The 24,338-nt window shown below is 36.9% G+C and overlaps 1 protein-coding gene across 8 annotated transcripts in view; it reads left to right on the top strand.

Moving 5' to 3' along the window:
* LPAR1 (lysophosphatidic acid receptor 1) overlaps nucleotides 1-24,338 on the top strand; it is a 179,607-nt gene that overhangs the window by 34,008 nt on the left and 121,261 nt on the right. The window contains exon 1 of one of the 8 annotated variants that reach the window (XM_037729543.1): nucleotides 12,330-12,403. The exons of the other annotated variants lie outside the window; for them this stretch is intronic. The gene's annotated coding sequence lies outside the window, so the exon portion shown is untranslated. Of the gene's footprint in view, nucleotides 1-12,329; nucleotides 12,404-24,338 lie in introns of those variants that run through there. 8 annotated transcript variants of the gene reach the window in all.

The following is a 24,338-nucleotide window of genomic DNA, read 5'->3' as shown; positions in this document are numbered from 1 at the left end:
GTCCAGGCTGCAGTGCAGTGGCATGATAACTACTCACCGCAGCCGTGACCACCAAGGCTCAAGCAATTCTTTCACCTCAGCTACCTGAGTGGCTGGGACCACAGGTGTGCACCACCATGCCTGGCTAATTTTTAAATTTTTTTGTAGAGATAAGTTCTCGCTATGTTGTCCAGGCTGGTCTTGAATACCTGGGCTCAAATGATCCTTCCCCCTTGGCCTCCCAGAATGTTGGGATTACAGGCATGAGCCACTGCACCTAGCCAAGAGTCTACCTTTTTAGCAGATGACTGGTGGGCCATAAATTCTTTGAGAAACAGTGGATTTGGAACTTCACTTTTTATTATTTTCCATCTCATGGTAACAGCATTTTTCAAAGTTTGGCCTATTTGAAATAGCTGTTTTGTCAAACTGTAAACATTTTTTTCCATTATAATGTGCTCTCCAAACACCTCATATCTAAACATTAAGAGCCAGTGGGTTTCATCATATTCTGAACTGGTCAGAACCAGCCAGCAAGGGTACCATATTGTGTTTTAGATTTCGTTCTTGAAGGATAGAATAAATCAGCTCTAGTGTTCTCAGTGAAAAGTGGAAATAAGTGTAAAGGATCTACAGAATAGAATTATGAGACAGAGGAAAGGAAAAAACAGACAATCTGATCTCTATCTTCATTGGCCTGATAAGCTTTGAAGTGTTTGTAAAATGGGATTCAGTTTGGTTACAAAAGAGTAGCTGGGTCCCAAGGTTGGGTTTTTCAGTCAGGATCATCTGAACTACATTTGAGAGAGAATTTCTAGCAAACTGCCTGTCCAAGGACCCCACTGCTGGCCTTGGAAGGTAGTGAGCTTCCCATTACTGGAAGTGTTCCAGCAGACATTGTGGACAATAGATTCTGCAGTGACTAAAGCATTGGATAAGATGTAGAACTAGATGACCTCAGAAGTTTTCTTCTGATCATGGGATGCTATAAAATTTATGAACAACACACTTAAAATAGTTTTAGGACACTACAAGAATTCAAGGCTGAAGTAAGACTAGTTAAACTATAGTCACTCAGTTGATTATTAAAACCAAGCTCAGACTTAGACCCACTATACACACTTATGCCCACAAATGACAAATGCCAGGATAGTTTGGACTGCCTTTGAAGTTTATTATTTGCAGGTGTAGAAGCTCTTAAGTTTAGTTTGCAGTGTTTCTAAAAGTGAAGCATTCTCTTGAACTGTCTTTGATGATTTGATGTTTATATATTGTGTCTGCTGTGAATTTGGAAAGCACTGCAGAATCACTTTTCCAAAGATTGGAGGAATGTGGGATAGAAAAAATTAAGTTTTTGGCTGATATTTGGTATTCTTCTTTAGGGATCTGTTTTCAGAGATCTGTTTCTGGAAGGAGAAGGGAAGTCATGACATTTTATGTGAACTCAACTAGGCAATGTGAGGTTTTCCTGTCATTAGCCAATAATACACATTTAAAGTCCCATAGAAGTGTATTGCCTGTGATCTGATTTTTTATTCCTGAATAAATTAGAGATTAAAATCTGTGGTTTCCAGTTCAAGGGTAGTATACCAAAAAGATTTGTCTGATGTGGGTTTTTATGTCATTAAAAAAGGTAATGACATTAGCAACGGCTAAGCATTATTGGCTTTTCTCATTTCTTGGTTGCACTGGTCCTTTTTTCTTATCTTGAAAGGCCGTAGTAAATGTTGACTTTTTGCCTCAATTCGCCTAAGTGATTGTACATTTTAACATGTTTTAAGATAGGTGGTTTTAGCCCCTACCTTATTTTCCTGATCCTTGTGCTTCCACGGCTCTGGTTCCCAAGAATCAAAATTGAGGCCAGATGTGTGTCAACATCAAGAAATTCTGACTGGCTCTCTTGTTCTCCCCTTCCCCAGATATTAATGCAAGAAGGAAACTGGGACACCAGGGACAGCCACTGTTAACATTCTCCTATAATTTCTGCCTGTTATTCCTCTGCAAGACGTTTATGAGATCTGCATGTGTTTTTGTTCCGTGCTTTAAAATTTTAACATTGAAAGGCAGTGCTTTCCCATAACATTGCAAGTCTCTGAAAACATTGTATATAAATATATAGATATATTGAATTTTCACTTTCAATTTTAAAATGACATTTTCTTTCACAAAGTTTTATATACAATTCTAAGCCCAGCTGACCTGTGTATCCACATGTGCATATATATGTATATATGTTTTCTTAATTGTGAAATGAGAAATGAAAATCTGTAAAATAAAACTATACAAACAACAAAAACAATGGGAATTTGCAAAATATAAAAATTATAAATCATAGTAACTTAGCATCCATAATAAAACCTCTATTAATGTTTTTAAGTACCAAGTCTTTTCCCCTCCATATTTAGACACATAATTTATTCAATTATTGATTAAAAATTATAGGTAAAAATCATCCAAATCATGAAATTCTCACAAACTAGAAATAGTAGTTATTAACAGTTTTGCTATATGTCCCTTTACACACACACACACACACACACACACACACACACACACAATTATTTTCTGTTAATTTTTAAATAATGTTTTTTTACTATAAAAGTGATTCGTATATAATTCAGAACCCTGAAAAATATAAAAATATAAATAAGAAATGGACTGAAATATTTCCACTCAAACATAAACATTTTTACCATTTCTTCTAAATATGTACATTTATATCTGTAAACCCCACACTTGTCAAAAAATAAAAATGACACAAGCATATATTGCTTTGTGGCTTTTTAAAAAAATATGTAGCAATGTATCAAATATTTTTCTGTCAATAAATGCTTGATAAAATTTGTTTTGATATGGATTTTTAAAAATCTCATTCTTAACTCTAAGCAACACTTTGAGATTTCTCCTCTGTGCCTCTGTGTAATTTGTTTGTAGTGATGGTCTAGTTAACTAATTACCTCTTCAGTTGCACTTAATCAGATGTATTACTCACCTGCTGAATTTCTAATTCGAAATACTGTATTTTTTTATTTCTAGGAATACAGTTTCTATTTTTATTTTAGGAACCCTCCTTACATTTTCTTAAAAGTTGTATGGTTATTTTTAATATATGATCTTTTAATATGTCCTCTTAATTTTAAGACATTTTTATTTTATAGTCTGCATTTGAAATTCCAGTATCTGTAGATTTTGTGGGTCTATTTCTGCTATTTCTTCTTTTTGATAACTCTTGTAAGTGTTGTCTTGTTTCTGTATGTGCTTTATGATCCCACCCCAGTCCCCAGTCCCCCAGTGTAAACTCATGTTTCTAGGAACCTTTTCTCTGGGAATTCTTTGAGAACTTAAGGTAAATCAGTTCAGAAATAATTTGTATTTTCTTCTATTTGATGCATTAAAGACACTCTCAACCCATGTCCACATCAGGTTGAATTATCAGCTTGAGGTTTTTGGGTGGCTAAACCAGCAGTAGGAATTCAGGTCATCCCCAGTTTATTAAGAGCAAATGTCCGGATATAAATTCCCAAGGGTGACTCTTTACTACCTAGATCCATGTGTGAGATAGTCACATTTTCTGACCCTCTCCCTGTGTGACATGGGTCAGTATTTTTTCTATTAGTTCAGCTGTTAAGGGTAAGATGTCCCAGCTTTTTGCCGAGGTCTTTGATTTGACTTCTATTTTTCACTTGATTTCTGATTTTAAAAGCCAAAACTCAAAGTCACCTGTGATTATTGGGATATAACTGGCTGACAGACTCCATAGTTTTGTTTTCTTTTCCCAGTTGACTTCTTGACTTATTTTTGCTTCTTGGGAGATTCATGACTTTTGCCAACTTGGGTAGGCATTTACAGAGGTAGAGGTGTGTGCTTGTATATGCATACACACATAGCAGTTTTACATGATTTTGTGCTGGAAGAGTTTTCACTGTATTTTGCTCCCAGTATTCTGAGAAAACAAGTTTACAGTGTGACTTTTAAAATAGTAGGATATATTTTATCCTTCAAATATGTTGTTATTTACTTAATAACATTTTTTTTGAGACATAGTCTTGTTCTGTTGCCCAGGTTGGAGTACAGTGGCACAATCTCAGCTCACTGCAAACTTTACCTCCAGGATTCAAGTGATTCTCCTGCCTCAGCCTCCCTATTAGGTGGGATTGCAGGTGCCCACTGTCACACCCAGTTAATTTTTGTATTTTTAGTAGAGTTGGGCTTTCACCATGTTGGCCAAGCTAGTCTTGAACTCCTGACCTCAGGTGATCTGCCTGCCTTGGCCTCCCAAATTGCTGGGATTACAGGTGTGAGCCATTGCGCTCCGCCTCTTAATATCACTTCTTGAAACCTTAAAGTTGCTTTCAATTTCACTATTAGGATTTTGTAATGATTGTCCTAAATAGATAAGTTTACATAGGTTGCTGATTTTTTTCCCATGATAAACATCTTGAATTGCTATGTCATAGGGTATGTTTGACTGGCTTTTGAGACATATTGCCAGAATCATTCTGCAGGGACAGAATGAGATTGTTCCATACTGAAACCCCTGGTCACAGTGCTCGAAAGTGCAGCAACTTCATTAACCTCAATATTAGAAATTTAGAAAAATTATCAATGTGTTGGGACAATGGCATTTTATTTTTAAAATCAGATTTATTTAATTACTTGAAGTTAGGTACAATTTTTCTTATGCTCATTGATCATTTGTATTCTCATAAATTTCCTGCATATGTTTATCAATTATTTTTCTATTAGGATGTTCATCTAAAAGTCTACTTGTTTATATATTTAAAATATATAATTGTCATTTTTAAAACTTAAAGAATGTTAACAGTTTATCATGTGATATAATGGATTTTTCACATATACTTTTTAAAATATAATGAAGCTTTAAATGTTTAGGTAGTGTATTAGACCATTTTTGCATTGCTGTAAAGAAATATCTGAGACTGTGTAGTTTTTAAAGAAAAGTTTAATTGGCTCACAGTTCTGCCGACTGTACAGGAAGCATGGTTCTGGCATCTGCTCGGCTTCTGGGGAGGCCTCACAAAATTTACTGTCATGGCAGAAGGTGAAGGAGGAGGAGGTACTTCACATGGTGAAAACAGGAGCAAGCAAGCACCAGTGAGAGGGAGAGAAAGAGAGAGAGACAGGGAGAGAAGGAGTGAGTTAGTTGGGGAGAGGTGCCACATACTTGACCATATGTGAGAGAACTCAGATCACTGATCACCAAGAGGATGGTCCAGAACCATTCATGAGGGATCTGTCCCCAAGATCCAAACATCTCCCATCAGGCCCCACCTATAACACTGGGGATTACATTTCAATGTGAGATTTTGGGTGGAGACAGATATCCAAACTATTTTAGATAATTACCTTTATCTGTCTTTTCTTTGGCCTTATGCTAAAATAACCTCCTCTCAACCTGGGGTTGTATAATCATTTCCACTCTATTTTCTTCTAGATCTCTTAAGGCTTTATTTTTCATACTTAATTCTAGTGCATAAAAATGTGTTTGTGTGCCATAATGATTTATCTTATACCTTATTCCCCTGTGAATTTATTTGAGTTGGCTTGCCTGTGTACCTATTTGGGGATGTGATTTGGATCAAGCCAAATTATTTGGAAATTTTTTTGTGTGTGTTGAGTCTGTAACTTTTGAATATGGAATTGCCATGGCATGGAATTGGTAATATAGATGTTTGCACAGGCAACGGTGAACTCCAAATTCATGATGGAAAAGGCAATTGAGTGTGTTAAGGAAGAAGGAATAAAATAAAGGATGTGCTAAGATAGAAGGTTAATTATAATGCTTAACCTTTAGAGGATCATTTCCAAACATTTTATATATGTTTCTTTTTCTTCCTAATGGCCATTGGGAATGGAATGTGTGGGATTGACTAGGAAGGCTCTTGCATCATCGGGGTTTGCAGTGACTTGAGAAATCTGGGTAGATTATGTTATCAGCATTTTGTGTCTTGTGTACAGCCTTTTGCATGCATGCATGAATGAAGGAAATCATTGGACAGGAAAAAGTTGTGTTAGAATACTTGTGCTTTTGGGTAAACCAGTTCTTCAGTTCATTTTTCATTTCTGGTGGCTGTATGCCTTCATTAATTCCTCCTTTTCTTGTTCAATAAGGCTTTATTGAGCCCTGTCTGTATTGCCAGACACACTGAGAATTGGAATAACGAAGTAATTATAGTGCTGGTTTTAACCTCAGCAAGCTCAAAGTCCAGCAGTTGCCTCATAACTGAATAGGGTTTAGTATGATGCATGTTATGACCTATGTGCAGGGTACAGAGGTGATGGCATATAGCAGGGCACACCAACACACTGCTGATGATGTGTGTGTGGCAGTGATTAAGAAGGAGACTCTTGAGACATCAGCTGGACATTGGTAGATTGAAAGATAAAGGGGAGTTTACCTTGTGGATAGGCAGTGGAAGGCAATTGTGAAATTGTGAAAACAGGATATGGAAAGCATGAAGTAACACAGTGTTTTCTGGAACTCCAGGTAGTTTTGTTAGTAAATAATGCAAGACTTGCTAGTAGGTGAGGCAGAGGCTGGATCAGGGAGGTCTGGTGGAATGTACAAAGGAATCTGAAGTTTGCTTCCTCCCTCCCAGTTCTTTTTACAGTGCTGGGATTACAGGCATGATCCGCCATGCCCGGCCCACCTCCCTCCCAATTCTTAACAATTGAAAGGATTTCCACAGTTTTGTTAGATCCTTGCAAGAGATTACATTGCAGAAAGACAGAGAGATTGAAATGAGATTAGAGATAGAGACCTTTGCTTTTGTCCAGGGGAGGTAACTTGAACAAAGCAAGTGACAGCGGGGGCTAAAGGAGAAAAAAATTTTTTTTGAGATGCCCAGGCTGGAGTACAGTGTTGTGATAACAGCTCACTGCAGCTTCGACCTCCTAGGCTCAAGCAATCCTTCTGCTTCAGCCTTTAGAGTACCTGGGACCACAGGCACATGCCATCACACCTGGCTATTTTTTAAAAAATTATTTTATTTTTTGTTTTTTTATAGAGATGGAGTCTCACTTTGTTGCCTAGGCTGGTCTCAACTTCGTGGGCTCAAGTGATCCTTCCACTTCACCCTCCCAAAGTGCTGAGATTACAGGCATGAGCCACCATGCCCAGCCAAGAATGGATTTGAATCTATTAAGTTGGAATGTTGGACTATGTTCTGGAATGGGGATGCATACTTAAGCATCACCAGCCTGTAAGTGTCTGTGGAATTTATTGGCATGGATAAGATGGCCTAAGGAGGGTAAGCAGAAATAGAATAGGAAAGGGCTGAGTACAGAGATTGGGGGTAAGCCAACATTTCCTAGTCATCAGAGGAAGAGGGCCCTGCAAAGATGCTTGAAAAAAGGCTATTACAAAGTTGGATAAGAATCAAGGGAGGATGGTGGCGTGAGTTGACCAAGATTAAAAAGTGATTAATGATGCAAAATGCCAACAAAGGGTCAAGTAAGGTAAGGATAGAGAAAGATCATTTTTAGAGGGCAGTGATCTTAAGGTTTTGATTTGGGGTGGAGGAAGCCGTGGTTTATCATGTAAAAATGTTAAAGCAATAAGCACAGTTTCTTCAGTGTCCTGGGCCTTGAAAAGGGAGAATTGGGGAGGGGGATGGAAGAGAAGGGAGAGAAAGAAGTTGTGGTCAAGGGAGTACTTTTTCTTTTTTGAATAGGAAATTTAACATGTATATATTCTGAGGACTGGGAACTGAGGAGAGAACAAAACTGAAGCCACAGAAGAGAGAATAACTGAGTGCAGTAAACTGCAGTTCAAAACAAGATGTGGCCAGCTGAAGACTAGGATGAATGGGAGAGATGTCTTGCAAAGTCACTGTTAGCCAAAATTGGTGATGGTGACTATCACTGGAGGATCAAGACACGTATTTCACAAATGTTTTTGGGCACAGAGAACAGGGCAGCCATGTACTGGGTGAAGGATGGAGCCTTGATGATGCCCTCATGAAATGATTAGTTTTTCTTAAGTCTGAGTTGTTGGGGGATGAACTTTTTTGAAATAGTTAATTTGACTTTGACACTAGGAACATTATGAATATTACGTGTCAGTTGGAATAGTGGTCCAAGACATGTGTGTATATATTTAGTTATTTTTGAGTCATGAATTCTTAACCTAATTATTGTTACCATTACATTTCTGTTTTTGTGGGCCATATAAATCTGAGATACAGCTGGAGGTTTGGGGGAATAATTCCTAGGCTATGTGGCTGCAGTGTCTCTCCCTAACTCCCACAGAGAATGGTTTGGTTTTCATGGTCCAGGTCTGTGGGATGGTGGAGGAGGAAGCTCCTGACCTGGCCACGCTGCACTGGCTCCTGGGTGACTGCCATTTCTATGATTACAGCCACCACTTTTTAGTCCCCGAACCCCAAATAATAGGTCACCTTATGTATCCTGCCTTCCCCAAAGAGGAGATTTTTCTTCCAGATAATCAAACTCTTTAGGGTAACCTCAGGGATGCCTATGTGTTTGTAACTCTTTTAGTACCCAAGATAGCCCTTTTTCTTTTGGTTTGTGGTTCACTCTATTAAGCAAATTACATTCATTGTCCCCAGAGAATGGGTTCTAAGTAGATTTGTGTGCCACCCTGCTGGTCTCACTCTTGCCAGCTTTTACTTGAGATTTGAGGGTGCATGTGTTGGCTCTGTCTTACCCTGGAATGTTCTGGCTTGCCTACTAAACTCCAGGGATAGGGACAGCCATAATCCTTCCTTCTCAGTTTGAGACTGAATCTCTGTGATTTAAATACTTTACCTTATATAACACTTAGACTTTTCAGCTGATTAATAGCAGCTACGCAGGAACATTTAATTCCAGAGGCAATTTTAATGTAGTCATTGATAAAATACAAACTATCATAATAAAACGATTTAATTTACAATTGATTGCACAGGATCAGAGGATTCCCGTTTCAAATGGGCTCCTGATGATCTGCCTGGATTCCCAGAATGTCTCGTCTGGGTATATAAATTAGGTTTTTTGTAACCAACACTTCATATTTTATTTTTATTTTTTGTAGAGATGGGGTCTTGCCATGTTGACCAGGCTGGTCTCAAACTCTTGGCCTCAAGCGATGCTCCTGCCTCAGGCTCACGAAGTGCTGGGATTATAGGTGTGAGCCACCATGCCTGGCCCCCTTCATATTTTAAAGAGAAGTTAACGTCTGCAGATCTACAGTGCTTTAGACTTTTGATGGACACATCTTTCTAGAGCAAAGCCCTGTATTCCTCTTTTACTGAAAGTTGTAATTGCTTTCTTGCATCAGCCTTAGCTATTGCAAGGCTAATAGAAAAAATTGTATTTCTATAGTATTAGGTCCCCTGGTTTATCCTAATTTCAATTAGTAATAAGAGAATACTTACCTATTTAGCTCTCAAAAAGCAATGAATATTTAATGATAAGTTCAGAAATATGTTACCACATTGAGCCATACTTCTGGTTTTGTGTGATTAACTTTGACACCCGGTGAATAGTGTCTGGTAAAATTAAATGCTTGTTTTGCCTCAAGAAAGCTATAATGCATATATAGATTACTGTGATTTACTGTTAAGTATGTAGATTGAGGTGGTTTAGAAGTTTAAAATTGGTTTCTCAAGGGAAATGTACAACAAAAGTATGATAGATATGAATATGTGATTATAACTCTATTCCTTTTTAAAGTAAATTAAACAGTTTTATTATGATAGTTTGTAGTTTATCAATGACTACATTAAAATTGCCTCTGGAATTGAATGTTCCTGCATAGCTGTTATTAATCAGCCGAAACATGTAAATGTTACATAAAGTAAGAAGAGCTATAAACCAAGGAGAAAGTCCCAAGACAGAACTTTTAAAAAACACTGTTATTTTGAGGTAAAATATATAACTTCTAAAGAAGGTTAGCATAAATTAAAAGCGAACTTTTATTCTGTATTTGTTGGCTACATTTATATGAATTTTTATATGGAAGTTTCTATCCAGGATATTTATTAGTCATTTTGGACGTTTTTATCCAGGATTTTTATTAGCATCTTATATGTTCTTTGAGAAGCTATATATATTATTTTTTTAAAACAGAATTCTAATTGAGCTTTTAATCTGTCTGCTAATCAGGAAGTGGAAGGAAGTGGAAGGAAGCCAGTATAAAAGAGATCTTCAAGCATGATCAACTTTTAACTTCTTGTTTCTGTATCATTTCAGGAAATATAGGCAGCTTTCCCTACATGAGATTGTTAGCACAGAATAACAGTAGAAGGGTCAGAAGTGAAGCTAAAAGGAAATAAGAGATCAGCATGATGCTGGAGTTCCCCTAGGCCAGTCAAATAATGTTCAGGCCTTTAATCCATCTGGATGTTAGTTCTGTGTATGATGTGAAGTTGGAGTGTCTGACTATGTACATTTTTCCTTTTGCTTTAGAAGCATTTTTTTCCAGTCCTTTTTTGTCCCCACTGTAATGTCATGTGTATGTATCACCTATGTAACACTGTTTTGAGACTCTGTGTACCTCTGAATGTTTAGTCTGGAACAATCGTCACATTACCTTCATTACATGGCTTTTTATATGCCTTACTCTTTGGTAGATCCAGTCTTCTACTTCTGTTCTCTTAATTTGTCTTGGCTATTTTGGTCCTTGGCATTTCATTGGAAATTTAGGAGCAGGTTTATGTGTAGACTTTCCTGGACTTTGAATTTTAATAATCATTTGGATTGCAAATAAGGACAGTTTGACTCTTTCACTCATGTTTTTTATTGTTGTCTTGTTTTATTGAATTAACTAGGCTCTCTAGAACTGTGTTGAATAGTAGGAGTAATAGTAAGATTCTTGTTATTCCTGATATTAAAGAAAATGCTTCTAATGAGAACCCTATTCCTTTTTGAGGAGTATTATTTAAAACAGCTCAGCATTTCCATGTGTTTGATTTTAGCATATTAAAAAATAGTAAACATGCAGTGAACAAAAGGGGTTATTATGAGCTTAGTGCAGTAACTCTCTTAATGTTTTCTAGAGGCATTTAGATTTAATTCTGACTCCAAAATAACAGACCTCTCCAGAGACTATATTTTGTAGGTGGGAATAAGACTATTTCCATTTTAATTGAAAAGTGGTAAGGCTTCCTTCCACTTCATAATTTTTGTGGAAAGTATTCCGGCACTGTCCAACAGATTTTTGCAATAATGGATATGTTGTATTTCTGTACCGTGCACCTAGGAGAGTAACTATAATGTTGGACAATGCGGGCCTAGACTTTGGGGTTGTAAACACACCCCATGTACTAGCTGCATAGTTCCTGCCTGGTTTTAGAAGGCTTATTCTTTTGGGCAAGCACAGCTCACAATGAGGCAAATGGCTCGGGGAGTGGTGCAGTCCTTGCTAGATTGCAGCCGTGGCTCTGGTGCCTTTGTGCAAGTGAGCAGCTGGCACCATTGACAAGGTTGATTCTAGTGACTACCTCTGGAGGCTCTGGACCCTGACTCCTGAAAGAGAAGAAAACTCTAGCCCCATGCTCCTAAGAAGTCACTCTATCAAAGTGGAGCCCATTGTTTCCCGAGTCACAAGTCAATACTAAGAGATTGGGTTAGTGACAAGGAATTTTTCATGTTAGAATTCTTGTACCCAGATCCTTTAGAACTAGACTACTGTTCTCCCATATTCAGCAGGCCATGAACCAACCAGTAGATTGTTTATTGTGCTTACTGATTTATGAAAAAACTTCTTTGTACAGAACTGCTGAAAGGAGTGAGAGAAAGGGAGAATAGTAGTGTTATGTACTGAAGATTATTGTGTCTCCCTGAAATTTATATGTTGAAATCTCAGTCCCCAAGGTGATGGTATTAAGAGGTGATTAGGTCGTGAGGCCTCTGCCCTCATGAATGGGATTAGAGGCCTTATTAAAAGAGACCCTAGGCCCTTCGTGTTGATTCACACCTGTAATCCCAGCCCTCTGGGAGGCTGAGGCAGAATTGCTGGGAGGCTGAGGTGGGAGAATCGCTTGGGCCTGGGAGTTTAAGGCTGTGGTGAGGTATGATCGCGCCACTCCAACCTGGGTGACAGCAAGACCCTATCCTAACAGGCTCTTAGGAGTTTCATTAAATGTGACCCTAGAAGAGCTCTCTAGCCGTGCTTCCACTTACAAGGCTACAATGAGAAGATGGAAGATTACAACCCCGAAGAGGGCCCTCATCAGAGCCCATCTTTGTTGGCACCTTGGTCTTGAGCTTGTAGCCTTCAGATCTGTGAGAAAGAAGTGTTTGTTGTTTAAGCCACCCAGTCTGTGGTAGCTTTGATAGCAGCTTGAGTGGACCAAGGCTAAGACAAATGGATAGCTGGTTGTTTTAGAAAGCAGGGCTGCACAGTGTGGGGAGGCTGCTGCTACTCATTCCTGCTCATTCCAGTGTTCTGGAAAATGAGGCAGGATGCGGGAAGCCTAAACCTTCTAATTTATTTCTAGCTGTTCTTTTTTAGCAAGCAAAGCATTCATTGGACACCAGTTTAATTCAGTTCCATCTGCACCGTACTTAATAGATATTACTCCCAGGTTCTTATAAAGGCTGGCTGTTATCTTGGTTTCAGAGCTATTTTGAGTTTTTGTCTTCATGTGTATTTTAACTGGAAATTGGGTGTGGACATATTGGGGAATTGGGACTGATGTCATCTTTATTCAGAAGTCACTTTATGACCATTTGCAGGATTTATTAATTTCACCACAGCTTTTGATGTTAGTAAAATGTCTCTGGGTTGAGCTGACTGATCACAATGATTTTAGACTTTAATGTTTCTTAAGAGGATTGATACAGCCACCCAGAGAATAATGTAGTATATAGGAGTTATCTTTTGACAGATCAGATTCCATTTCCAAATGATATAAAACCCACCTGTGTCCACATCCTTAAGCCTTCTTTTAACTCTATGATTTAATAACTTAAGAAATCTGTTTATGCATTAGATACTGCATTTCTGGTAGAGCTATGGTATGATCTTATGCTCATGAACAGAAAATGAATTTAGGAAGCCTCAGACCAGTTCTTTTGGCCAGTTCTTTTCTTTAAGGAGAACTTACTATTGACTTTGTCAAAACTAAGTCTGTTGCTTTGGGTGATACCCTCTAAAATTCAGATTCAGATGGATGACATTAAATAGCTCCATGCTACAGATCAAGTCATATAATGTGGAGGTACATTTTGCAGCTTCCTTATTCTTTTAGACACTTGCTGTGATGAAGTTCTCCTCAAACTTCACATGCTTTTAGGAGTTTCATTAAACATATGTGTGTGTTTTTAATGTGGAAGATTTATTGTTTATTATTTTTTATTTTTTTAAATCTTTTTATTGCATTTTAGGTTTTGGGGTACATGTGGAGAACATGCAGGATTGTTGCATAGGTACACACGTGGCAGTGTGATTTGCTGCCTTCCTCCCCATCACCTATATCTGGCATCTCTCCCCTTGCTGTCTCTCCCCAACTCCCCACCCCCACCGTCCCTCCCCTATTTTCCCCCAACTGACCCCAGTGTGTAGTGCTCCCCTCCCTGTGTCCATGTGTTCTCATTGTTCAACACCTGCCTATGAGTGAGAACATGTGGTGTTTGATCTTCTGCTCTTGTGTCAGCTTGCTGAGAATGATGGTTTCCAGGTTCATCCATGTCCCTACAAAGGACACAAACTCATCGTTTTTGATGGCTGCATAATATTCCATGGTATATATGTACCAATGTGGAAGATTTATAAATGGTAACACCTGCCCTCAGTTCTTTTTTCCACTGGTTCATGGTGTTTCAGTTACAGTCTTTATTGAATAATTCAAAAGTTCTCTCTTAAAAAAAATTTCTGGCAATCATTATAATTGACTAGGTGGAACAGCCTTCAATTTGGATGAAAGTCCAATTTATTTTATTTTTGTAAATAAAATGCCAAATTTGCCTTTTTAATGCCAGGTATTAAAAGCACTTAAAACTGTTTCTAAACAACAACACTGAACACTTCAAACACTTATCAGATACTTTAGTCTTGAATTATAAATTATTTTTAATTATTACTACTTCCAGTTTTATTAAGGCCATGTGAGGCCACTGATTTATTAAATGGACAGTTTAGTGAGTGGTTCTTAAAGTGTGGCCGCAAGACCAGCACCAGCATCACCTGGGGATTTGTTAGTCAATGCACTTTCTTGGATCCGCCCTAGAGCTTTTGAATAAGACATACAAAGGGGTGGGGCTCATACATCTGTGTTTGGACAAGCTCTCCAGTGAATTCTGTATGCCACATACTACAGTTTGAGAACCACCGGTGTGATATACTAGTTAACACCCCTAGCTTTCAACCTAGACTCACTTTGGGTGCTTGTTAAAATACAGATTCTTGGTTCTCTCTCACACAGCAGCTTACTCATCGACTTTGGAGAGGATGCAAGAATCACTGTTTCTATATTTCGCAGTAAAGCTTGCACTGCTCACCTTGTATCATGTTAGATCACTTAATAGCAATAAATTTAGAATATAATACGTTTGTTCTAAAGAGATACTTGTTCTCGTCCAAGTATCTTTGAAGAACTTTAAGACAATGGCATGTAATTAGACATATGCTTCAGAATTAAGGGGACTTAAAAAAATACAGGTGTCTAGGCTCTACTAAATCAAAACCTGATTAAGTTTTGTTTAAGTCTGGTTTTGTTTTGTGTTTAAGTTTCATGGGTGCTATACCATCTAAGAACCATTTGTTTTTATCTTCAGCTTTCACTGAGGGTTGATAGGAGAAGAAATAGCCATATTAATATTTTTGTATATTTTATACCATTTAATAACTCTTACTAGGATTTAGTAGAAGAAAATAACATCTCTCTCTCTCTCTCAATAGTTAATATGCAACTCTTCATTTTCCCTTTTGCTTTTGTTACCAGAGAGCTCAGAGTAAAATTTTGCAATGTTTTGAAATGCGATTTCCCTTGCAAGTTTACTTTAATCCTCCAAATAAGTTTCAGATAGATTACAGAAGATTATAAAGACAAGAGTCATTGTTCTTTATAATCTTCTGTAATGTATCTGAAACTTATTTGGAGGTAATAGGGCCCCCAAACTATGTAAATGATGGAATATCTGCCCTTTGCTTTGAAATGGGCCTCTTGTTTGGACTTTTTCCCAGCGTGGGGTCAGTGTCTTCTTTATATCTTCCCTCCTTTCATAGACACAATACAATTGTTGGTAGCCTGACTGTGAAAGAGTTAATGTTTCCCAATACCAGGCACAGACATAGGCAGTAGGAAAAATCTGGTTCATTTCATTTCAAAATACACCATACCACGAATAAGTACAAACAGCTGCAGTTTGGGCTTGTGGCCAAAAGAAATCAGTGTGGCACTGTGAATTTCAGCTGAGACGAGTTCATGTAACTTGGATCAGAGATCAGTATCCATAACGAGACCATCAGACCCAGAAGGAGAAGGGTCCTTGTATGTCACTTCAGTTACCTCCACAGCTACCACCAAAAGAAACTGGGGTAGTTCTTTGGAGAAGTGGCCTTTTAGAAATCTAAAATTATCCCCTTGGAGCCCCTTCTCTGCAATGGGTTGAACACACCACATTTTATCCCTTGCCCCCAGCACTACATGACTGTAAAATGGGGAAATCTGGGAATACAAAAGATTTAGAAACTTGCCACCTGCTCATTTTATCTCTATGACTTGGCTTAAAACAACAATCACTGTAACCTCAGCCCTTTGGCACATTGCTTCCTTCGCAAGGCCCAGGAAATTCTTGGTTGGATAGAACCCACAGCCACTGAGTCTGGTTGTTCCTTCTTCTCCCCAGATTTTTTAGGTAATACCGGTTTAGTAAAAACTTATGTTTTTGTAAGTGGACTCCTTTTGTATCAGAATTCCTTTTCTTTTGAAAACATTTTTATATTTATTATTTTTTTTAAGTAGAGATGGCATCTTGCTATGTTGGCCAGGCTGGTCTCGAACACCTGGTCTCAAGTGATCTTCCTGCCTCAGTCTCGGAGAGTGCTAGAATTACAGGCATGAGCCACCACACCCAGCCCAGAATTCCCTTTCTAATGTTATAATGCCTTATCTCTTTTTTGGAGTGGTCGTCAAATCCCTTTTCACACTAGTTAAAAGTTTTCTGTGTGACGTGTTCCATTCTCTATATATTTGGAATATCCCCCCTATGTTTTTCTGGACATGTAGGATAGCATCTTTCAGGCCCATTAGCAGATAGAAGTCTTTCAAGTGGGGCCTCACAGCTGTTTTTAGGTCTCTAGTTGGTTTTTAGGTCATGTCTCAGGCATAGGAGCTTTGCGGCTACTTTGTGGTTTTACTATCTCTTCGTAGTTTATTAAAAAAGAGATTCCTTTTCCCTTCCATTTTCTGGTGCTTTCTTGATAAACGACTTCAGCCATTATTTTAAAAAGTGTCCACTATTACATTTAAAATGCTTTGATAATAGGAAAACAGGAGTTAACCACTCACATAATTTAGAGAGGGGACCCGCCCTTTTTTTGTTGATTTTCATAGTTACTAAATCATTGTAGACAGAGAAGATTCACTTTAATTCCCCTTGCTTCACTTCCTGATTTCTTCAACAGAATGGTAACATTTGAGATGTTATTCATAGAATATATCAAAGAACGAGGCCAGCTCTTTCTTGCTGTGCCTTCAAGTTGCTAAAATCACGTATGTGACTTCTCAGGAAGCTGGAGTATTTACATATCCTCGACCCAGCTAGGAATAATTCATTCTCTAGCACAATAGTAGTTTTCTTTAGATTCTCCTCTATACTTAACTGTTTTAGAGCGGTATTACCAAGAGGATTTTCACTGAGAAAGAATGGTAATATGCTGGGAGCAGGAAAGGAAATGAAATTAAGCATCTCATTATTTTTCCCATGCTGAAAATACTAGGATTGTATTCAACAGGTCTCATTTTCTTCCCCTTCCCGCCACACCCCAAAAACTTTGGGCAGGATGTATAAGTCTAGATTTAGGTTATATGCTGATATTTTTAAAGCTTTTATCTCCAGTTTAATTAGAGGCTGGTGAAGGAAACTAGGTTTTTTATTTGGCTCTCAAACTTTGAAAATAAACAAAACTTTCATATATTTGAATAGCACATTGTGGGCCAAACAACATCTGGAAGACATTAGTCTCACTGGTAGACAGAAGAAAATTCATAATGTACCATCTTCTTTTGTCTTTTTTTTTTTTTCATGCTTGCCTACATGCAGAATAATGTACCATCTTCAAAGAACATGGTACCTTGTCACATTTCTCATGTTTCCTGGAAACAGAAGTACTTAGGGCCACATTGCTGGAGCATCTGCCTTTGTCTTTGTTTTGTGTTAAATGTATCTTTCTAATACTATGAGATTTCTTTAGCTTTTTTGAAAATACAGCTAAGCTTGGTGGTAGATGCTGCCTGCACTGTTTTCTGTGGTCTAGACTTCTCCTTTTTCAGAAGACCTATTTGACTTTTGGCAACATGCCTCTTAGAGCTTGTGATTTGTTTGAGACATCTTTTCCTGTCTTCTCTAAAGTCAGGCACATGTGTGTTGGGTAGTCATGTACTTTGTAACAGTCACTTTTAGCCAGATCTTGGGGATGTCTATTCTTATGTTTTGTAGTGATACATGAACACTCTCTTCCACTTAAAATTATTTTATGTAAGATGACTGCTTCTCCTATCCCTGCTCCTTCCCCCCTTCCTCTACTCTGCCTCCCTCAAACTTATAGAAAAGTTGCAAGTACAGTAACAAAGTGTGAAGAACCTTTTATCTTCCAAGTCAGTTGAGTGAATTGTTTACATTGATGTTCTAACATCCTCAAATACAGTTTTTCTCACAAACAAGCACGTTCTTCAACATAGTCACAAGGCAACCACTGAAATCAGTAAATTTACCCTGTTATCTTCCTATCATCTAATTTTTCAGATTCCATTGATATTTTCTCAAATTGTCATAATAATATCCTTGATAGTGAAGGATCCTGTTCACCATCTTGTATTATATTTATTATTAGGTCTTTTCTAAGTCTATTATGGAATAATTTCTCTGCTTTTTTTTTTTTTTTTTTTTTTGGCTATTTATTGTGTAGAATGTTTCGCAGTTTGGATTTGTTTCATGTTTCCTGTTGATTAAATCTGGATTTTGAACTTTTGGCAAGAACATGACAGAAGTGATATTCTCATTGCATTTCATCAGGTGGCACATGATGTTGATTTGTTCCATTATTGGTGATGCTATTTTGATCACTTAAGGTGAAGTCTTCCAGAGTATTTACTGTAAAGTTATTATTTTGCCTATTACAATAAGTATTTTATAGAGAAGTGTTTGAGTCTATGTAAATATAAATTTTTTGGTCAAACTTTTATTTATATTAAAATGAACTCATGGATTCTTTTTTTGTTTTCAAAGTCAAAAATGGTTAGACCAGTGAGTACCTTTCAAACTAGTTTCCTTGTCCTTTTTACGTGTCTGCATAATTCTTCGAGTGCTGTCTTAACTGTCTGCTCAAGATGTCCAAGGCATCATGTATTTCCCAAATCTGAGGAACAGACATATCTTCAAGGAGCCTGGCTCCTTTCTATAGAGAATAGTATTTAGAGACCAAGATGTAAGTGTTAAGTGTGCTCATTGTTACTGGGATATCACTGTTCCCAAGCTTCTCACTGTGCAACACACATTGATAACTATTTTTATTTATATTTCTAGTCAAAGCCCTTCTCCTCTCTCTTTCTCTTCTGGTTGACCCTTCATCTCTCAGGCTTTGACACAAACTCTGGAGTGCCTTCCCATGCGGACATCCTCTTCACCTCACTTAGACTCTTGACACTCTGCATTGGGCTGCTCTTGCATTGTTACAAACATAGGATTTGTAAAAATTAGTTTGTGGTTAGTGGTCATATTTTCTTGTATGCCAGAGTTTTCCATTTAAGGAGAATGTTCTTTATTGCATTTTAAAAAGTTATATCATTTTTAAGACTTATGCTTTCTTTTTTTTCATTGATGACATAGACTGTGTATATTTAAAGTATACAATTTGATTTGATTTGACATATGCATATACTCTTGAAATTATCGCTGCAATGAAGATGGTGAACATATCCATCACACCTCAACTTTCCTCCTGTTGTTTGAAATCCTTTCCTCATGTCATTCTGCTCTTGTACTCCCAGGCAACCACTTAATTGCTTTTGGTCACTATAAATTAGTTTGCATTTTCTACAGTTTTACACAGTGGAATTATACAGTAAGTGCTGTGTTTTGTCTGGCTTCTTTCACTTGGCTTATTTGGAAAGTGATAGTATTATCTATACCCGTAGTTCATTTGTTTTTATTGCTGAGTAGTCTTCTGTTTTATGGATATATAGCAATTTGTCTGTTCATTTATTAATTGACATTTGAGCTGTTTCCAGTTTTTGGCTATTTACAGATAAAACTACTAGAAGCATTTGTGCTGAAGTCTTTGTATAGACAAATACGTTCTTTTCTCTTGGGTAAATACCTAGGAGTAAAATAGCTGAATTGGATAACTAACTTATAAAGAAACTGTCGGATTGTTTTCCAGACTAATTCTGTCTTACATTCCCACATGTGTGAGAGTTGCAGCTCCTTTATCTCCTCACTGACACTTGATATGGTTGGTCTTTTCAGTTGTATCCATTCTAATAGACGTGTAGTGGTGTTTCATTGTGGTTTTAATTGCATTTTTCCTAATTGCTCTTCTATGTTTATCTGCCATCTGAATATTATCTTTGCTAAACTGCCTCAATCTTTTGCCCCTTTTTGAATTTTGATATTTCTTTTATGCTTTGGATACAAGTTCCTTATGGATATATACAAAAGTATTTTTTCCTGTTTGTGGCTTGCCATTTAATTCACTTAACAATGTCTTTAAAGAGTAAATTTAAACGAAGTTCAGTTTTTCACTTTGTTCTTTATAAATCATGCTTTTGATATTTTGACTAAGGAATAAAAAAAACAAAGCTTTTAAAGAATTTAAATTCTGGCCGGGCGCGGTGGCTCAAGCCTGTAATCCCAGCACTTTGGGAGGCCGAGGCGGGTGGATCACGAGGTCAAGAGATCGAGACCATCCTGGTCAACATGGTGAAACCCCGTCTCTACTAAAAATACAAAAAATTAGCTGGGCGTGGTGGTGCATGCCTGTAATCCCAGCTACTCAGGAGGCTGAGGCAGGAGAACTGCCTGAACCCAGGAGGCGGAGGTTGCGGTGAGCCGAGATCGCGCCATTGCACTCCAGCCTGGGTAACATGAGTGAAACTCCGTCTCAAAAAAAAAAAAAGAATTTAAGTTCGTTTTATTCGGGAGTCTTACTGAGAGCTACAGACTGAGGACTACAGCCTGGGAGGAGTCCTTCAGAAAGGTCCTATCAGACTGCTCCAAAAACAGTGTTTCAGCTTACAGTTTATATACAGGTTCAGTACGTATAAAATCACATCAAAGTTTGGGTGCAAGAGTCTATCTAGTTATAGATTACAGAAACATAATCACTAACCCTGTCAGGTGTTCTGTTATGTGTAGGAAAAGGCAAGGACTAAGGCCATTTATCTTTTAAGGAATGCAGTGACTCAGGCAAGAGCTGGAGGGTGGGAAGCCCTGCGCTCGATTCTGTTTTGTTTTTAATGTATCTTTCTGGAGGGCCGCACATTGTCACAGAGTCAGGGGCTTTGGGAAAGCATGTCGACAAGCAGAAATGAGTAAACATGTCTTCTTACATTTGTTACTTTGTCTCACAGGTATCTTATCTAAGGAAAGTTTGCCTACCCAAACAAAGTATGCAATGATTTTCTCTTACTTTTTTCCTCTAGAAGTTTTATGGTTCTAAGTTTTATATTTAGGTTTATGACACTTTTCAATTAATTTTTGTATGTGGTATGGGGTATGAATCAAAGTTCATTTTTTCAGTTTATATTTTTTGCATATGGATATCTAGTAGTTCCATGATGATTTTAAAATTGTGACTTCATATTTAAAAGTAGAGAAAAGGCTATCCTTTCTCCACTGCTTGATCTATTTTACCATTCAATTAATCAAAAACTAGTTGTCCATTTAAGTGTAGAGCTACTATTGAATTCCCTATTGTGTTGCATTAATCTGTCTATCTTTATTCCATACTATACTGTCTTTATCATTTATTATACTTTCAATGTCTCTGACAGGGACAATAGTAACGACCCCTCTTTCAGTTTTATTATTAGTTATTTATATCTTCTCACCTTTTTTTCTTGACTAATCTGGTTAGAGGGTTAATTGTATTGACTTTCTTAAAGAAACATCTTTTGGATTTGTTTTATAGTTTCTATATCATTATCTATTATTTAATTTTTTTCTTGCTTACTTTGATTTTAATTAGATTATCATTTTCTAGTTTCTGATGGTAAAAGATGAGGTCATTTATTTGAGACTTCTTTTCTATTATAGATGTTTAATGCTATGATTTTCCTTATTGGTACTGGTTTGGTGACGTCCCACAAATTTTGATATGTTTTGTTTTCATTTTCATTTAATTCAAAATATTCATTCAATTCAAAATACTTTGTAATTACCGCTTTTGACTTCTTTGTTTTATAAGGTATATAGAGATATATTACTTAGTTTTCCAGCATTTGATGATTTTTCCAGAGATCATTCTGTTATTGATAATTTTAGTGTGGTCAGAGAACAGACTTTTTATGACTCAAATTCTTTTAAGTTTGTTGAGACCCATTTTATGGCTCAGAATATGGTCTGTATTGGTACAGATTTCTTTTGTTCTTGAGAAGAATTTGTAGTTTGGTGTTGGGTTGATTCTTTTCAAAATATCAAATTAGATACAATTGACTAATTGTATTGCTCAAGTCTCTTACATCCTTATGGTTTTTTTCTGTTCTGTCAATTAATGACCGTGGATTATTTATATCTGGCTATATTTGTGGATTTGTTTATCCAGTTATTGGTTTTTACATCATATATTTCAAAAGTCTGTTTTTAGATGCATAAGCTTTTAGGATTGTTATACCATCTTGGTAAAGAGACTCTATCATTATGAGATGACCTTTTTTTTTTTTTTTTAAATACCTGGTAATATGTTTTGCTCTAAAATCTACTCTGTTAGATGTTAATATTGGCACTTTAGCTTTGTTTAGTTTAGTTTAATGTTAGCTGGGTATTTATTTTTTTATCTTTTTACTTTTAATATATTTGTGTCTTCATATTTAAAGTATGGTTCATGTGGGTAGCATGTAGTTGTGTCTTGCTCTTTGATTCCATCTCACAATCTATGCCTTTTAATTGAGTTGTTTAAACCACTTACATTTAATGTGTGTGTATGTGTGTGTGTGTATATATGTGTGTGTGTGTGTGTGTGTGTGTGTGTGCGCGTGTGTTTTGATATGGTAATGTCTAAATCTATCATCTTGCTTTTGTCTATTTGTCACATCTATTCTTTTTTATTTTTTGGATTTGATTTATGATTTCATCTTCTTGTTGGAATATTATCTATAATTCTTTGTTTTGTTTTTAATGGTTGATTCAGTGTGTGCAGTAGGTTTTAATTTATTGCAGGCAACTTTTAAGTGACATTGTACTTCTTTATGTACAGTACAAGAACCTTACAACAGGGTACTTACTTTACTCCCCTGCTTTTTAAAACTTTTATAATAAACTCTATTGTTATTATTTTCATTGATTATCTTTTTTAAGAACAACTTTATTGAGATATAATTTAATATCATAAGAGCCAACCATTTAAAATTCAATAGTTTTTGATATAATAAGAGTTCTGCAGCAGTGGCAAGTGCCTATATCCCAGCTATTCAGGAGGCTGAGACAGGATCACTTGAGTGCAGGAGTTTAAGGCCATCCTGGGCAACATAGTCCTTGTAGAGAAAGACAGAGGGAGAGAGAGAGAGAGAGAGAGAGAGAGAGAGAAGAGAAAGAGAGAAAGAAAGAGTACAACCATCACCCCAATCAAGCTCAGAAAATGTTTATCATTCCAAAAGAAATCTTGTATTTGTCTTCAGTCACTCCCTATTTATTTTCCTCCAAAATCCTGAAAAACACGAACCTACTTTTTTTCTCATAGATTTACGTATCTTGGATATTTCATGTAAACAGGCTCATACATTTGTGGCCTTTTGTGATTGGCTTTTTACTTAGAAAAAAAAATGCACGATACCTCATTTTGTAGTATTTATCTTTCTTTCCTTTTTTGTTGTTGTCCAGTAATATCCTGCTGTTTGAAAAATACCATATTTAACTTTATCCTTTCAAAATTTGATAGACATTTGGATTATTTCTACTTTTGATGATTCTGTAATCCTTCTATGAATATTCTTGGAGAAGTTTTTGGGTGGATATATATTTTCAGTTCTTTTGGATATATACTTAGGAGTGGAATTGCTGGGTCATATGAAAATGCTATTTAATATTTTTAGGAACTACCAGATTTTCACAGTGGCTGCACCTTTTATATTCCCACCAGCAATGTATAAGGGTTCCAATTTCTCCACATTCTTATCAACACTTGTTATTCTGTCTTTTAAATAATTATAGCCATCCTAGTAGTTATGAAGTGTGGATTTGCCTTTTGTTTCCCTAATAGCTAATGATATCCAGTGTCATTTCATATTCTTGTTAGCCATTTGTATATTTTTGTAGAAAAATATCTATCCATATATTTCATTTTAAAATTAGCTTGTCTCTTTATTATTCATTTGTAAGAGTTCTTTATTCTGGATACAAATCCCTTATGATTTGCAAATATTTTTTCTTTCTATGAATTGTTGTCAATTATATTTTAAAGATACTTACATAATAAAATGGTTTTTATATTTATTCATGTTGTTACTATTAATATTTTTGGTATCCTTCATTTCTTTATGAGAATCCATATTTTCTTTTCTTTCTTTTTTTTTTTTTATGCAGAGTAGAAAGGGCAGCTCCTCTAAGCCAGCCTGTGTTGGGGCTGTGTAGAGAGCAGCTGCTCTCAATCCATGTCTCTTACAGGGTCCCTGCAGGCTGTAGTCCTCTGACGGATCCTCTGATCTTGTTTTAGGTGACCTCTGTCCCCTATGCTCTCATTTTGGCTCCACACAGATTTCCCATCCCAAACCTCAGTTACTTACTTTGATGCTTGGCCTGACCTCACCCAGCTCTTCTCCAGGATATGACTTCTAGCCTCCATGCTGGTTACATATCCCAATTCTACCAGGAGCCTCCGCCTCCCCAGCATACAGGATCCAGGGGTCAGGACTTTTTTAGCTAGAGGAGCTAGCTGATTTTTACTTAGGTCCTGATTCTAGCATTTATTATTTCCAGGCACACAGGCCTTCTGCTTTGTTTTCCTGAGTTTCAGT

This window comes from Cebus imitator, unplaced genomic scaffold (assembly GCF_001604975.1).
Source record: "Cebus imitator isolate Cc_AM_T3 unplaced genomic scaffold, Cebus_imitator-1.0 Scaffold310, whole genome shotgun sequence".
Lineage (NCBI taxonomy): Eukaryota > Metazoa > Chordata > Mammalia > Primates > Cebidae > Cebus > Cebus imitator.
Note: the sequence above shows the minus strand (reverse complement) of the source record. Positions and strands in the feature narration are given on the sequence as shown.